This window comes from Ischnura elegans, chromosome 8, assembly GCF_921293095.1.
Source record: "Ischnura elegans chromosome 8, ioIscEleg1.1, whole genome shotgun sequence".
In the NCBI taxonomy this organism is placed as follows: domain Eukaryota; kingdom Metazoa; phylum Arthropoda; class Insecta; order Odonata; family Coenagrionidae; genus Ischnura; species Ischnura elegans.
In genome coordinates this window covers 11,125,246-11,142,039 of record NC_060253.1, presented here as the reverse complement: position 1 = coordinate 11,142,039, position 16,794 = coordinate 11,125,246, and positions in this window count along the sequence as shown.

Here is a 16,794-nt window from a genome sequence, read left to right as displayed (position 1 = left end):
TGGCTCATTCCTGACTTCTTATCCTTACTATGGTCTTACATTGTTGCATCCAATTCGGATCATAAGGTGTTAGCTCTCATTTCATCCTAACTTCTTGACAAATCTCGTTCGTTATTCTGATGGAGTAATACTTCTGTCCTTCCGTATTCACACCTTTGAATTTTCTTGTATTTCGTGAGGTCTAAAGACCGTTTTCTAACGGGGCACGTTATCTACATCTACATGATACCCTGCGAGCCACCTCTCTGGTGTTTGGCAAGGGGTGACAAGTCACCATCATGCAACATGCGAGAGGACCGCCAAATGCACAACGCATGATCATAGGAATATTACGAACACTAGCAAAATATGCATGCTTATTCATTAAAAAAACTGCTAATGGTTAGTAATTCCTACAGAAAATATATGCAAGGTTAGAACTATGAAAAACATGCATTGAGTGATCTTAGCGAGCGACGCCATTCATCCTACTAATTGATGCAACGTTGCTATCCTTAATAGAAAGAGGGAAGAGTGACATTTTAAATCTCTCTGTTTTGCAGTCTAATATTTTTATTTTATCCCCATGATCGCGTCTACTATAGTCCGATGGTAAACGAAGGATATGATTCTCGTCGTCTGGGAAAATATCTTCTTCGAATTTCCTTAGTAAGTTAAGTCTATACTTCGATCTACGCTCCTGTAAAGATTCCCATCCTAACTCGTATAACATACTTGAAACGCTGCACTGTTTGTCGTAACAACTCAGCACAAATCTGGCCGCCTTACGCTGTACTCGATTGATTTCAGCTATTAGTCCTACCTCGTAAGGGTCCCACACGCTAGCAGTTATTGCGCAGGTTAGCTCTGAAAACATTTGTTGAAAATGCGAGAATGTGAGCTTGGAATTAGAGTAGTATATGTTGCCGCATTGCATCCACGCATCCTCGCATGTGCTCTAGCAATTCTCAGCTTTACACGACGCAATTTTGATTCCGCCTTCGTGCATGCGTGAGATTGTGCAATTATGTGCCTGGTGTAAAACGGCCTTAAGACTTCATCTGAGATCCATTAATTTTTTTCGACAACTTTTATTCTCCTCAGAACTTCGATTTTCCTCTTCCTGTTGTCGACTTTTAAAGCATTAAATTAAAGAATTAAAGCAAAGAAATTAAAGAAAGCATTAATTTAAAGAATTAAATAAGATGGGATTTCCTACTCATTATACTATGATCACTGTGGACGTGTGCCCTGGGGTAGCTTTTGCAATTCTTCGTCTATTTTTTAAACCTCTGATTCGCTTAAATTCACTACGGATGAAATCTTGCTTGTCAACTAAATCTTGTTTTGGCATTTCCAAAGAAAGTCTTCTTCGAATGCTATTTTTAAGCAGTGCGTTGGCGACCATTTGTGTTCTGTGCAGAGTTCTAGGAGCATTTCTTATTTCATTTCGATTTCTTGATCCACATTTTCCCGTACTCTTCCTTCTTGGCCTTCTGCGGCAAATTAAATCGAATAAAATTATTGGTATTTCTTACATTGATTCCCGTTTTATTTCTTCCGCGATATCCTCGTTTTCGTTTTCGACCACCTTATTTTCATTGTCTGAAGTTTGCATGAAAACTTGCACCGCTACGGTATTTACAAGTTTATTCTCTCTCCTTACAATTACGAGGGTCGTTTTTTCTTCAACGCTTCCCTCCTAGCCACATCTTCATCGCAGCGTGAAGATGGAAGTCACGCGGCACCAGGTCGGCATTGCACGGCGGCTAATAGAAAATGTCCCATTCAAATTGCTCAAGGAGCAGTTGGGCTTCATCAGCACTGAGATGAGGGGCGTTGTCATGGATCGGAACACGTCCACAAGTCAGCTTGTCTCTTCTTTTGTTTTGAATGGGAATGGACGTAATGTTTCACACTGTTTCACGCTCTGGCCAAATTTCATTAAACAAAAATTCTCATATAAGGTCAAGGAATGCTTAAGGTCAATGCCGAAGCCATTCGGCGAGTTTTCTGGCTGTTTCTCCGCAGTGCACACTTGGCGGGAGAATGAATTGAGGCAGTGTAGTTAATGAGATTGCTACTAACCTTAAACTAACAACTTACGGTCAGAAATGACTTGAGCGTGTAGTGCGGAAGACGAACAGTTGCCCTACCTGCGCAGTACCCGCCTGTCGCTTTTCTGGTGTTTTTGCTGAGCTATCGGGGATTGAAAAAAAACCTCCCTCGTATACTAAGCCGTTTTTGTTCTGAATGAAGCTTTCACTTCGCATTTCAGACATTCCTGTCGTAGAAAAATGGTTTTTAGCTCGATTTAGAATTGAAACTTGACGATTTATACATTCAATATCAATGAAATGCGTAATTGTTTCCATTCCCTACCGCCGTTAAGTTTCAGTTTTCCCAAATGATATCACTTATCTACTCCGTCTCGGAATTCGGTTTTTCTTCCCATTATAATTAAGGCATTCCCACCATTCCATTTCTAAAATTAATTTAAAGTGCATGCTCATTAATGAATTTTGGAAAACATTTAAATATCCACATTCATCTCTCGTACGTCTCTTAAGCTCTCCATCACAAATACAAACAGATCGCTACTAGAAACTAGTGGATGGTTTAAGAGTGACGTACGGGTGTTTGCCGCGTGGAGCGTCCTCGGCCCCCTCCTATTCGCACTCTTCATTGACAATATTACTGATGGCATTAGCCCTTTTGGCTGCAATCTTCTGCTGTACGCGGACGATTGCAAGATTTTCAAAAAGGTGGATCGCCCCACCGACTCACATTCCCTTCAATCTGCACTCAATTTTATCTCCGAGTGGTGCTCTACTAGGCTGATGCGGGTCAATCCCTCTAAATCGGCGATCACGACATTTAGTTTAAAAAACAATCCCCTGAAACACTCTTACAGCCTTTTAAATAAGCCTATACCTCTTGTAACCTCCCACTGCGACCTAGGTGTGATTTTTGATGACAAATTAAAATTTCAGGATCATATTTCAATGATCGTGAAAAGAGCAATGTCCATTGTTGGTATGCTATATCGAATAACTGACCTTCACGACCCTACCGCTTTAAGAACAGTTTTCTTCTGATGTATTCTCCCCATACTAGAATACTGCTCACCAGTTTGGTCTACCGCCTGCCCCACTACTCTAAACTTGCTTAACCGTCCTGTCAACTTCTTTCTTGCTGTAGCCCGCCATCGAATCCCCACACTCAGATATTACGCCCGTGACGCTATCCTTTCCTCCCTCAGGATATCTAACACAACCAGCCGCCGTGTCTTATCTGACCTCATGTTTCTGCGTAGAATCTTTAGCGGTTCTCTACTGACAAACGAAATTCTCCCTCTTTTCCGTTGTCATATTCCTCCTCGCCCCTCACGAAACAACTCCCTGCGACTCACATTCCGCGATTCCGTCTCTCCATCTCTCAACGCTCTCTGTTCTACCGAATCCCCTCCTTGTTTAACTCCGTAGCTTCAAAAATCCCTTCCCTGGACCTATTTTCCTCTGACACTAGTTACAAAGCCACCTTAAACCCCATCTGAATAATTCACCATTGTCTAATCAATAGTACCCCTTCCCATGTTTAATAATTTTCTTTTTTTCGTTTAGTTTTTATTTTTTTGTGCTATTGTTTGTTATATTTTAGGTACATATTATCTATTTAATGAACAGCCAATGTAAAAGCTTTGTGCCGTTTTTGGTGATGAAATAAATATATAAATAAATAAATATAGGACTTTGCCCCGACGGCGACGTTGCGCGACCGACTACTGGCCACTTCTTCAAGGGAATGGTGGTGGTGTTTGGCTCTGCTCACTTTTTATTTCAAGTGGGAGGGGAGGGGGATAGGAGTAAGGGCAGTAATGGATAAATGTTAAGATTGATAGTGTATTTTTGATTCACATGATTTCTGATTTCAATGTTGATATTTTTTCTTCATCTCGATGGCTTCACGGATGAGTCTAACATAAGTTGGAAATATTTCACCTTCGCGATGACTCTAGATTCTTAAAAATCGAGCGCGTGTCATGAGGCTTCGTGTTCTATGGCCGACTTCGTCAAGTACCCCGGTTGAATGGCCCGTTAAACTCTTGTCGAGTTTTGACGGTGCGTTCTGTTTCCCCCAAGCATTTCTTTTTGCAAGTTCCGCGGGGGATTTCGTACACTCCGTCAATTTGAAGCGTTCTCTTATCCTTGACATTTCCCAAGAGAAGTCGTACTTGGATGTGGGGTTTGAAAATGGCATTTCGATCAAAATTCCGGAAGATATTGCCTATTTTATCTGTCATTTCTTTAACTTAGGGTAGGAAGGATTTCTTTTGGTTGATGGTGTCTGTATCTAATCAAAAAATAGCAGTGGCTTGATCTACAAATTGCTTTACCTCCGTAATACGGTCAATAACTTCTTTTTAAAACTATCTACGACTCCAATTATTTTTACTTAAAATATTAATGAATTATTTTAACGAACTTTACGTGAAAGGTTGGACTAAATAGTTAACTATTTATTCCACTGTGAGACATGAACATATGAACTTCTTTCTTTGAAAATTTTTGACGATATTTTGAATAGATTAAGTTCATTAAATCTTTTTTTGTCGCAGTTTCACTTAAAATAAATAAATACGACCCCTTAATTATCCCTTCATAAGCATATATTCTCACGCTAAGTTATTTATATAATGATTTCCAAGGAAAGAGTTTTGCTGATAAATTATTATACTGCAAAAAGGTTAACATTATCTCTATCAAAAAACTGAATCAACACAACAAACAATACAAGTACTAGCAGTATTTTCTCCACCAGCATATGACATCATAAGTCATCATTCCGAAGATTGATTTGACGCAGCTGTCCTCTCCACTCTCCTGTTAACAAATGTTCTCCTTATACTGCGTATGTATTCTGAATTTCATCCATTGGCGTAACTAGGGATGTACTTTAAAGGGGGGGGGGTTAGAGGGGGCGACCTCCCAGGCAACGGGAGAAGTTTCGAAAAATGACATGCCTGGAAATAAATTTGACATAATTTTAGTACTTAAAATGTGTGTTCCACTCGTAATGCGGCGGGAAATCATCACAGCAGGGAAATCATTATCTAGGCTTTGGAGGGAGAGGTGGGATCTATCCTCTCTCGTCCCCCCCATGGGTATGCCACTGGTTTCATCCGTAATAAACTGATCTATTTAACTTATTCTGGGCGTTCAATTGCTCATTCCGTTGATTTGTATGAATGCTCCATATTATGTTGCAACTGATCCATTGTTACCTTGCTTCTGAGCTAGTACCTTAGGCTGCCAGTAGATCCTTCTTCACGTAGAATATCCGATTCGCCTTTGCTTCTCGGCTATTTCTTTCTTGCTTCATTTATCGCCAATGACTCGACATCTAAGGTAGCAAAACTGTTTCCATCTTACATCTTTTGCTATCGTCGGTGACTATTTGTCCTGGTTTCCTCTCTTTTGTTGCAATATTAGCTTTTTCTTGATTCGTAGCTGATATTTGGCAATTGTCCTTTTCATACAAATCGGTCCTCTTCAAATACGTCTCTGTATCGGATATGACTACTGTGTCGTCTGAAAATCTCAACACAGTAACTAATTCTTTCTCGTTATATACATGAAGCCATCTCTTTGATTCTATTGATGGCCTTTCGATTAAAGCACCGAATTGAGGTGGAAAAAATGAGCCCTCAATGTCAATTATAAATGATACAAATACGCGAAATTGCAAGCCTCTCAGCAAATTTAAAGCTATCCTCATTAGCATTAATATTAATTTTTTATAATCGTTGATGATGAGTCCATAGGAATAATTCATAGTAGTATCCAACCCATTCCCCTACATACCAAGAAACTTGTAACAATTTGGTTTCGATTGATTCAGAAATTATCTGAATTATGACAAGCAAAAAATTCTCTATCTTTTTTTTATATAATTTAATGATAACCCCTTAGCACTTCTTAACGAGCATTCAGTTTCGCCCCTTATCACTCTTGCCTCTCTCAAGTTGCGATTAAAGTGCATTTTTGCGTGATTGTTGTGTATAAGAGATGCATCTTCGAAGCACATACCGTAAGCAGTAGGTAATGCCTTCTCTCAATATTTCTCTCGTGTTCTCAGCCGGGTGGTCGAATCCACCTCACTCAACGCTCCGCCGTCCATCACGTTTTTTTTCCTTCGTTCGCATTGTTATATGGTCGCATTCATGGATCATTCTGTGATGAGGGGAAATGTAATGGACCTCAAATCGTTGGATCAAATGGATTCTCTCGCCCGGCTGTAATTTCGAGGGAACTTTCTCCAGTTAATTCGCCGGAAATACTCTCAGCAAACTTAATCTTTTCTTTGAATTTGTCAATACCGTGGTGCTGTGTACAGCAGTGGCGCAGCGAGGGATAAAACCCCCCCACAGAGCACATAGAAATTTTTAGGTTTAATCCATTTTACTTGATTGCATTGATATTACTAATGTGACTCAATTATTCTTCTCAATTATACACTGTGTTGTTGTCTCTTTTAACTTATTCATTCAACTGCTCTGGTAACTAGTCAACAACCTTTTCTTGCCCTTGACAACCCTTTGCTTATTTATGAACTTCAACACTTAATTATTACGGAGGCTTCCGCGGTTAGTTATTTGGTGATGGTTTTCCGGGTTTACACCGCGTTGATACAATTAAATTAACATTTCTTTAAAATAATTACTATTAACTTCAACAATTACTATTAGAATAGTGTAGGATAAATAAAATATCCCCCAGAAAGCCGTAAAACTCACCATATTGAACCATTGATCTTAAAATTCCGCAATTTATTAATTTCGCACCTACCGCTTATCCTTGTAGGTATTCCATAATACCACAGTATTATTTGCATCTTAACCACCCCCACTGCCTTAATTCCTAGCTGCGCCCCTGGTGTACAGAGTTATGTTTTTGATACCATTTGGAAGTATGAAGTTATTATTGTAAATTGTCATGAACAACCATCTCCTTCGATACGAGAAATCACAGATACAGTTTATCGATCGATGCGCTCCAAATAAAATTTTGCTCATAAATTCCAGACTATAATTTATTTATGTTTTAACTTGGGCTGATTGAGTACTCGAAATTTCGAGTCGAGTCGTGTATTTCGTTCTCAACTCCTGTGCTTCAAGTGGTAATACGAACGTTAAGTCGAGTAGTTTCGGTGACATTGCTATCGAGGTCATTAAGTTCATAAATCTGCCGACAGGAGGCTCTGTCATGAAACTCATGTAATGATGTATAATATTTCTTATCCTACCGCGTGAATGGCGGTGAAGTATACAAGAATTGCCTCGAGAAAAAGGAAAGCCAAAGGTCCGTGGTTCGATTCCCTGTACATGAGAATTTTTTCTCATGCCAATTCATATTATAGTATCGTTTTTTAATTCGATGAGTCGTTTTGATACCTTAGCCTAAGAGTTTCATCCTAAGTACCTATGTGTAGTAGTTAGCCGCTAGTCGTGAGCCGCGGCGGCCAACCGTCTTTCGACCTGGCGGTGTTGTAATTGGATTGGACCGCTGCATCACGCACACTTTCTTATGCGATACTTTTATACCCTATCATACTTTCTTTACTCAAATGCGGAGAGAATACGTAAAGATTGTTAGGATTGTGCGGACATGCTGGTATATCCCCGTGTCTGAGTTCACAAGTGGTGCCATCTTTTTGGCTATTCGAGTACTACGTACGCCCGTAATTTTCGTTTATTTCTTTGGTGCGTTTAGTTTCCTTCTTGAACTAACAAAAAAAGTGTTGCTTCTTCTGAGTAGTTTGGATGCAATCATTAAGTAAATTTACAACGTATTACTAGAGGTAAAATTCATTTCATTTGCGCTTATGGAACTATTTAGGGGAGTGAGGGGCAAGAGTCCGCATGGGGCAGAATTCCTTTTCCGAATTATTTCTCTAAATACCTGGATGATGCCAATAGTAGTCACTCAGTTTCATTAACGTGACCAAATGTAACAAAGGGGTGCGTTCAGTGGAAGACGACGAACAAACTTGAGTTTTTCTTGAGTTTTTCTTATTTTTCAGTTTTACGCGACGTTTATCTAATTTGTAGGGACGCGTAATTTTTATATGTGCTTTGGGTATTTATTTAATTGTTGCGTTTCTCTAGCATTCCTTTATATGTATTCTTAACCTAAAAAATTCATGCAGTCAACAGTTTCGCAGCCCACTATGTGGTTGTGTTATGGCGTATTAGGAGTAGCAAGTGCTGTTGGGGCCAGACTCCTGGGGCAAGAGTCCGCATGCGGACTCTTGCCCCACGGGCGATGACTCCTGCCCCACTTTATAGGATTGCTTTTTCTATGACTTTAGAGTTTCTGCCATAAACATGTGTTTTGATACCATTTGGAAGTATGAAGTTATTATTGTAAATTGTAATGAACAACCATCTCCTTCGATACGAGAAATCACCGATACAGTTTATCGATCGATGCAACCCAAACCCCTTTTGCGTGAGATACGTTTTTAAACAAATTTCACAATTAGAAACCTACTACACTAAAGGCGGAGTTCTTTAACAATTGTACGACATGCGTAGAGTTAGTGAATTTTAACAATGGCGAAGAGAATGTTTACAATTTATTCTTAAGGTAACACTGTGGGGTCTGGTTGATGTGATAACTATAGTGGCTTCTTACTCTCTAGGTGGTGTTGCCTACACCAACTAGCAAAGCCGAAACTCAGTTTTTTTTTATTTCAAACGCCTGCCTGCTCGACCTCAGTTGCAAATGCTTTTCTGTTGCTATGATAAATATTATGGTACATGTTGATACAATGAGAGAAAATACAAGGGTCACTCAATAAATAATGACCCATATTAAATATCAGAGCATATTTATTGTTAACATTCAGAATTTGGTGAAAAATCATCAGCGTGTCTTGTCTATGTTCTATTTTTCTACGTAGTCCCCATTACGTCCTATGGCCAAGCGATAACATTTTGGGGAGCATGTATTCCAATGTGGTGAGAGCTCTTGCCCCGTGTGCCGAATAGGGCTGATCATGTAGTTCTGTCTCTGCATCTCCTGAGGCAGTAACTTTCCACATCCATCGCTCAACTGCACTTCTACCAGCTACAATATCGCCATACACTGCACACGAATGTTTATGGATGTTCATCATGGTTTCTTTTTCCGCACACAAGAATCCAATAACAGCACGCTGCTTTTAACGTGAGTCGAGTGTAGACGCAATTTTGACCCTGTACTTCGGTTCTTCCATCGGCTGGAACGGTGCCAAACTTCACCATCGCAGAGAAAAAACATCAAATGTGAAGTACCAACAAGGATGTCTAAAAGGGGCTTTTTGAAATAACGTGGGGCATTACTAATTGAACGACCCTCTCACTTTCTCTCATTGTCAATATTTACGTCGTTGCCTTGAGTGGCATATAACGCGATCGCGAAATTCACTCGGACACCCAGGAGAATAAAAAAGAGTCTACGGTTAGGATACTAAAAAACGGCCATGAGGAAAGAACTAGCGACAACATAGTTCAAGCGAATATGCGCAACACCTTTCAAATCGTATTCACCACCTGTATTTTATAAAACCGCTACCCTTGTTAGCCTGTACAGAAATCCAATGCAGCCCTTTAGTATTTCTTGTAACGGTACTGAAAATCATCTCAAATCCATCCACCCCAGGTCCCGATCAAAATACCGCCTATATAAAGATTTAAAACAACTGGAGTAGCATCGCTTTTTAATTAATAATTTAAATATCACTTGCCGAGCATCGTGTCCCTCAAGACTGGAAAATGGCAAACGATAACTCAATCTGTAAGAATGGTTGTAAAGATGATCCTAATAGTAACTATAGTCCAATGTCCCTCACGTCTGTCTCATGCAGAATACTTGATCACGTAGTCGTCAGCTCAGTAATGTGGCATTTAGATAGAGACAATTTGTTAACTGAAAATCAGCATGGATTCCGAAAATATGGGTTGCGCGAGATTCATCTAGCCCTCATTCTACATGGCATTCTTTCAACTGGAGACTTCAAGTAGACGCGCTATTTTTAGAATAAAAAAAAAAGCCTTTGAAAAATTTCTGCAAGCGAAATTATTAGTTATGCTAGAAGCCTATGGAATACATCCTGATATTATAAGTTGACTTAAGGATTTCTTAAAAAAAAACTGCGAAAAAGGGTAGTTCTATATGGCGTTAGTTCAAATACGGCGATGGTCACATCTGGTGTACCCTAGGGAAGTGTTTCCCTTCTTATTCGTTTTGAACTGAAGGAATTCCCTTCTTATTCGTTTTGTATATTAATGATATCACTACAGTTGCATATAGTTAAATGCGACTTTTCGCTTACGATGAAGTGCTAAACAGGTTATAAACACAGAGACCGACAGAGTTTCGCTTAAAGGAGGTCATAATGCCTTAAAGAATTGAAGTGGTTCATGGCATTTAGAGTTAAATGTTAACAAATTTTTAGCGATGAATTTTTGGATAAAGAAAGCCTTTGCCAAAGTAACGCATTCAATTAATAGAGCAAAGTAATTGAATGTAGAATCGGATGAGTATTTTGGAGTAACTCTTACCCAAGACTTATCCTAAAGAAAGCGCATTAATTAAGTTTTCGGGCAGGAAAATCGTAAATTAGGATAAATTAAACGAGCTAATGGAAAATTCGATAAGAAAATAAAAGAACGATGTAATTATTCTCTCGTTAGTTGCCGTTTAGAGCAAGCCGCAATTTAATGGGATTGTCATGAAAAATGAATGGTTTTGGGTGTGGATAGAAATCAGAGGCGAGCAGCATATTGTGTTAAAATAGTGGTGCAAATGAATTAATTTGGACTCAAGAATGGGAAAGGTTTTAACCGATTGAGAGGTAAAAATTTAGATTCAGTCTTTTGCGGAAATTTCAAGTCGAATCTTTTTTGCTTCATGTTCAAGATATTTCGAGAGAGCCTAATTATTATGGTAGAAACATCTCAACGATAAGATCATGGAAATAAGATTACAGAACCGATAGATTTATGACGTCGCTTTTTCCGCGAACATTCGGAGACCACAATGCCTGCGATAATTTAGCTCCTGAATAGGTTGACTCGGAAAAGGTAAATAAAGCTCTGCAGGCATAGTTTACAACTCATTGTAATTGTAAATACGAGTTATTTGGCATGTTGTTTCTTATTCACTACGCTAAATTTTCCTTCATCTATAAAAAAAGGAAAGAACTGATACTAGATTTTCACCTGTAAATACAGGATCTCATTGATAAGGGTGTATTCCATATGCCCTGATAATTTGAGAATGATACCTTAAGTCGTAAACAAATAATACGCCGAAGATTCGATAAAGAAAGCACGCCGAGCGATAGTGGTACACACGTTACGTTTGTTTGATTGCCTTTATTTTCATCATTAGACCGAAAGTTTTTTGTGCAGGGGTGTTAAGGAGCGCTTCAAATAAGCGTTAAGCTGAAGGAGAGATTCAAGGGCATGTTGCGGGTGTTTTGATGGTGGTCTATTTATTTTTAGAAACTACTTCATTGCTCGCGAGAAGTCGAATTCCTCTACCTATCCCAAGGGGACTGCAAAAAGGAGGCCCAATTCCATCTCATAGAATAGGCTGATTTCTGTTCTCGCCACTTTGGCCGCATTTCAAAAATATCCGCGATGAGGTGATGACTACAATGCGATCCACCTTTTTTCAAATATTTTGCATTATAATGTTCGAAATTTCAAGGAATTGCATTAAAGAGTAATGCATTTGATAGATTACATAATCAGATATCCAAATTTCGGTTAACATCCCTAAATAATAGGTACCTTGCTTCCTCGTGAAACTTCGGATCAATTTGTCCGTCAGCGATGCGAGTGGTGACTTTTGTAAACCTATTAAAATGCGCGGTGGGTGACAACACATTTATATGCTTCGTCATGAGAATCCTCTTTTTTAATGCTCGTGATCTATCCGTTCAGCGGAGTACCTCCCTTATTCCTTTCTACTCCACTTGCGGTGCGGTTCTTGCATCATGTCCTCTATTTCATTCTAGATAGACAACAACCCAGACGGCAACGTTCTAAGCTTAGCTAGCTTCCAAGCTAGCTACAGCCCGAATCACACGATCATTTTCTTTCGCTGCGAAAAGTGATCACTAGAGGAATCGCTTTTCGCGACGGGAAAAGTGATCGCTCTGGTGATAATTTTCCTGAATCACACGGTCCCTCCCGCCTTCGATTTTCGCTTCACTTTCGATATCACAGGTCGTTGTCTTAGGATCCGCATCACGAAAATGTATAGCGTTTTTCTTTATCTATGTCGTTCCCACGATTGTCAAACGTTGCGCTGCCATCGCTCCGTAAGGGAATGCATTCTGATTGGCTGATATGGTGTTTTAGTGACGGTTTAAGCGACGGAAAAAGCAACCGGACGAGTGATGAAAAATAATTATGGGAATCCTCATCACGATCGTGATCGCGAAAAACAATCGCCGGCGACAATCATTTGCGAGTTATCACTCTATTGATCGCGATTGTGATCACTAGCAAATGACAGATAAAATGATCGTGTGATTCAGGCTTAAGCCTAGAACGTGGCCGCTGAATCAAAAGTTGCTTCCAAATGAATTCGTTCCAAATCTATGTTGCACTGTTTGTCCCCGCCTGGGAACACTTAACCACGCCACTTAACGGATCCCGCCCCCTTGTCCTTTTAATGCCTTATTTTGTTTTATTCGCACGCTATTCTTACTTGCCCAGGGATACGGCCGACCGATTTCCTTCCGTCCACCAATTTCATTCCCCAACACAATTATCAGCTACCGATATGGCCTCCACCTGCTTACTATTTCCGAAAACATAGGTAAACCGACGATCTTATCTTTGAATGAATGGACTCGTATTCGCTTGAGGACGTTGTTAGGGCAACAACTGAACCTGAATATTTATATTTAGCGGAACTGCGTTGTTGAAAACTTCAGAGGAGTGTCTAAAGGTTCATAATTACTTATAGCGGGGAATGTCGATTTTGAATATAAGCGATACTTTCGGGTTTAATTTAGAGAAATTTTTCGATCAAGATGGAAGAAGGACACTCAAAATTTGTTATTTAATGCGCTTCGACAAAACTTACATGGTACAAAGGGCGAAGGTTATTTACGCGGGCTCCTGCTAAAATCACCACGTTTATGACTTCTTGTCACCGTTGCTTCGTGCTAACCTTCCTCAAAGGAATCATCCCTGAGCGACCAACCATTTATTTGCCCTCTGCCTTAAATCCCCATTCGTGACCTTGTTGGCCTTCTATCACGCTTTGGTGTTTGTATTTACATGTGAACTTATTGGTATATCGCTGACGTATTTGGTTGCTATGAAGTGTGTGTGTCGTCATCATCCCCCTTGTTCTCACCCCCTGCACTTTTACGTCTCATACCAACCGTGAGTTGCATGCATTTTGGAACTTTGCTGCTTTTCGACACCTTGAGAATGATGGTCATTCGTTGAAACTTAGGTCGGCGCAAGTTGGTATGGAAAATCACAAAAGTTTTTCTATAATCGACCTGGGATTGTTATTAGTCGAAAAAGTCCTTCAAAATCACAGTTTTGCATTCATAAAGTATACTATAAAATAATGTAATACCATATGGAGCAAAGTGATGAGCTCGATCATAATTTACTTGATCGCGTGGGTGTATTTTAGCCACAGTAGGTAGTACCAATGTTATTTGGCACTTGGCTGGTCAATAGTCCAACCATTATATGAAAGCCTTTGATTGCCTATATTGAATGAAATGGTCTGAGGAACCGTACGACATAAATATGGCAGCTTTGGTTTGCATACGGTGTTAGTATCGACGTTGTATCGACATAAATAAGTTTTTGAAATATTGTCGAGATCGTGAAAGGGTTCAAAATATCTTAAAGTGACGTAATTGAATTTGGAATGGCCATTATAAAAATAATCACAAATTTCTCATATTAATAGTCATATAGAAAGAGAGGCGATAATTCTTATAGACAGTTCAGTAAAGCCATCCATGATTGGTACACGTTCTGGACTGCGATTGACAGAGTGTATCGTTTATCTAAATGATCTTAATTCAAGTTACGCTAAGGCAAGTTGTTGCGAACAGGATCTTATAAAATTGCCCACGCACCCGTCCAGTTATTTTTGTGATGATTTAGTTTGATGCAATACCACCTTTTGTTCTTCTTCATATTCCCCAAGTATTTCTCTCCTGTCATGTAGCCCCAAAATCAGCAGTCATTCTCGACCTTATCCATTCGAAAACTGAGTGACGCTCTCTTTTTGTTCCTTTTAGTATTTAAATCTATCTCACCCCTTACATTTTGCTGCCTCATTTACGTTCGTCTGACATACTTTTTCGGGGACCTGAGTTTTACAGTTCTCTGTACAACGTCTCTACAACGTCATATCTAACCCTCATTTCCTTTTCCTTTCTAGGCTTTTAAATTTCCATCATCAATTTTTTCCAGTTTTCCACCCACGGTTGGTGTATTACCTTCATTTATTCCAAACCTTGTGATGGCAAGCTTGTCGATAGTTCTTTCGAGTATAACATAAAATTTTACTGTTATTAGTTATATTATTTGAAATTTTGATTGGCACACTTTAATACTCTCTTCTTCCCTACCCAAAGCCAGATCCTGTAATTGCCTTATGTTCTTCACCATCTTGTGTTTCTGATATGCCGCTATCATTTCTCACTTTACCTTACTTGAATGACTTTTCTTTAATTTTTCCCCTTATTACATCTCCAGTCTCAAATAATAAGAGATCGCTTACTTTATAATCATTTATTCAATCTATTAGAATGTTATCATCATCATCATCATCATGTTTCAACTATCCGAAGATTGTTTGACGTCGCTCTCAATTCCGCTATCCTATCTGGTAACATGTCAACGTATTTATTCTCTTATGCATCCTTAATTGTCCTTTGTAACTTTTCAGGGCCGTCCTTTACCTTTTATCCCGTCCAATTGACCCTCAACAATCATCTTCATCAGGTCGTCATGCCTTATGATCTGTCCATCTAATTTGCTCTCTCTTCTGAGCGTTTTTACAAGATATTTCTTTTCTTCGAGTCTTCATAACACTTCATATTTAATTAACAGGTCAATATATTGTATCTTCATTATTCCTACGGTGCACAACATTTCCAAAGAAAAATTCTTTGTCTATGAACTTACTGCGTGAGATCTTCAGCAAAGAGGATCAAGGAATCATGATTGAACGTCGACTCTGTCATTTCGTCAAAATCTTACTCAACTCACTATTCATATTCCACCTTTATTATCATTCATGTGATACTATTTATCAACATTTTGACTGAAAACTGTTGGTACAAATTTCACGTTCTTCTCATTAATTACATTTTGCAATGGAATTATATATAATAAGTGACATATGTTAAATTACTTACGGTAATATATTTTTTATAAACCATAAAAATAACCTTATTTTCCCTGAAAAATATTTTACAAGCAGCGTAAAAAACTGAAACAGTTCATGTTTCAGTACCACGCGTCATTAAATGCTTTTAAAATCGAACATTAGCGAGCAGCCAGATGAAAAATATATTTTATATGAGGTTGAACACGTCCTTCATTTGCTGACTTTTTCTATGATCTGATAAATTAGTAAAATCGATTTTTTAAAATAACAATTACAAGAAGACGTAAAAATTATTGAAAACAGATTTATATTGAAGGTACTAGCATGAAATGGCAATAACAATTTGGCATATGACTTTAATGTAGTGTTTAATTATAATAGTCATTGCATTTTGAAATTAATGAATAAACTTCAAACTTACTTTATAATTTACATGTTTCTATTTTCCAGGGTGAACGAAGAAAACAGTTTCTCGGGAGTGCAGTTGCAGGTTGTGCAGTCACATGAAACATTTGGAATTCTGAAACAATGAAAGAGATACAGGATGTATGTAGCACTAAGGAAGGCCTTTTTGAGGCAGATGGATATACTATCAAACAGGGAATTGCAGTGATGTGCAGGATGCTTCCCATCGCTGAAGATTGTTTTTATTTATTCCGGTGATTTTTGTAATTCTGCTAATATCTTGTGTTTCCCCCACAGAGTTCATCCAAAATAAAGCTCTAGAGCATGGTATATACCGAGGTATAATGGTTACATAAGGTATCTCTATGATAAGTGTGTTGTAAGATAGTGGACCTGGTAACATGGCACTAGAGTTATGGTGATAATCGAAGTGGTGTATACTCATGAATAATTGAGTATTGTTATAAGAGCTCTCGTGAACTAGTTCACAGAAACACATTGGTAAATAGGGAATGATTGCAACATTCCTAGACACACAAATGGTACCAACACGGAATCAAAGTATCCCAAAATACCCTAAATATACTGCCGGCATAGGGAACACGAAGATGCTTTAATGAAGGTATCATATTGAGTAAATTTATGAGTGCGAATATGATTATTTGATTTTGCGATGCATTTTTGGGGTACTTGTTGAATTGTATTTTATGTCCATGTGCACTAACCAATTCTATTTCAGGATGACTTAATGACAACAATGAGATCTCGAAGAAAGAAGCGATATGCGTATGCGAACCTTGCGTTTTATCCGATGCGAAGCGTAACTGAGGGGAAATTGCCTTTTGATCGGACGAGCGACAAAAGGCAACGAGTGTTTCGTGTGTCCTCCAATTTTTGGAGGAGAAGAAAGAAGACTCCAGGACAAGAGGACCACAGGATGAAGAATGCGAGTGATTCAGCCTAGCTTTTGGGCCCT